We start from the raw sequence: 2,062 nt of genomic DNA on the forward strand, positions 1-2,062 counted from the left end.
GGGTGGGGGGGTATCACACTAAGTCATAAATTACTAACCGGGAAATTATTCCCTTTGCCCCCCCCCCCCCAGCACCCAAGACCCCTGTTACTGGCCTGCTTATAAGTGGGGCCCCCAACTTTGAAAAACGTTCCGCCGGCCCTGATGTTTGTGCAGAAGGCCAACTATTCGGAAAATTAGTGTACTGCCCAATTCACCACCAGAGGGACCTCATTGGAAATAAGTCTTCAGACTTTAATGGGGTAACCTTGGTATACACCGAATAAATCCATCCTCCATCTAAATCAGGGGTGTGCATAAAAATCGGTCGGAGGGCCAAAATGAATTTTTGATTTAACACCGGGGCCGCACCAAAACTTTGATGTTCCAGTGAGCTTCCAAAAACCTCCAATCACTGCTTTTACATCACCTTTATTCTCAGTTTTAATGTTATATTTACATATTATTGGTGTCGGGCCGTGAAAAACAAGGTGTTTCTAGCCAATTTTGATTGGCGGGCCGCAAACATAGGGTTTTTAATTCATTGTCGCGGGCCGCTAGAAAATCGCTGACGGGGAGCGTGCACTTTGCCCACCTGTGATCTAAATGATATAGGCCTATAAATCAACTATGATTTTTATTGGTATTTGTGGAGTGTGCAGAATACTAGTGGTTATTACTAGAACAAATTACAAAAATGCTTAAAGAATTTATAGGAACTAAAAATGTTTACTCCTTACATTTTGTGTTCATTTACTTACGTTTAACGGATTCACATGTTCTCAGTAAATGAAAAGTGAATACAAACAAAAGTAATCTCATCTTCTATCTGAAACAATGTCAAAGTTTGATAGATAATCATAACTAGGAAGCATATCAATTGGGATAAAACAAGATGATAGCGAGTGAGATGAAAGAAGATGATTAAGAAAACATGAAGTGAGACGGGATGAGATGGCAGAAAAAGATGATGAGATGAAATGAGATAATTGAGAATTGAATAAATTGCGATGAGATTAGATAAGGTAAGATGAAAGCAGTTGTATGTGAGATGATGAGATAAGATCAGATCAGATCATTGCGATGAGATGAGGTGAGACAAGATTAGACTTGTGATGGTGTTAGGTAAGATGATTAGATGAGATAAGGGGAAATATAAGTTGAGATGTGAGATGAGATGAAATCATTGCGATAAGCTGAGACAAGTTTAGGCTTGAGATGGTGTTATTCAAGATGATTAGATGAGATAAGGGGAGGTAAGTTGAGATGAGATAAGATGAGACGAGATTAATTTATGAGATAAGATGAGATATGAGATGAGATCATTGCGATAAGCTGAGACAAGTTTAGGTTTGTGGTGGTATTAGGCGAGATGATAAGATGAGATAAAGGGAAATAAGTTGAGATGAGACGACGAGATTAATTTGAGATAAGATGAGATGTGAGATGAGATCATTGGGATAAACTGAGACAAGTTTAGGTTTGAGATGGTGTCCAGGCAAGATAATAATATGAGATAAGGGGAGATAAGTCGAGATGAGATAAGATGAGACGATATTATTTTTTAAAGATAAGATGAAATTTAAAGATGAGACATGATGAGATGAGACGAGGTAAGATGCCATGAATTGCGATAAGATGAAATGAGACAAGATGAGATAAGACGAAAAATGATGAGATGGGTCGACAAGATGATGAGTTGAACTGAGATAAGCTAAGACAACAGGGACGTATCCAGTGGGGAGCCGTGGGAGCCGCGGCTCCCCCCCCCCCCCTTGTACACATTGTTAAAATTTTAAAGCTTATTCTTGAGCCAATACAAATTCTTTCCTGGGATCGTGACTCAAAATGAATACTTCTAAACATGTAAATATGCATCAGTACACGTTATACATAGGCCTAATAGAACACATAAGCCTAAGCGTGATTTAGCAAAATCTTAAATCCATAAATGTCAGGCCATGGTGGGGCTGAGGTGGTTGTGAAATCACGTTTTTGAAGTAGGCCTATGTAAAGTACATACTCAAAGACAATGTTTTTAAGCTTTGTTTTCTATGGGATACACACATACATTAATAAGATC

The sequence above is a fragment of the Anneissia japonica genome, unplaced genomic scaffold (genome assembly GCF_011630105.1).
Source record: "Anneissia japonica isolate Jap-2015-1 unplaced genomic scaffold, ASM1163010v1 scaffold2284_len378405_cov197, whole genome shotgun sequence".
NCBI classification, from domain to species: domain Eukaryota; kingdom Metazoa; phylum Echinodermata; class Crinoidea; order Comatulida; family Comatulidae; genus Anneissia; species Anneissia japonica.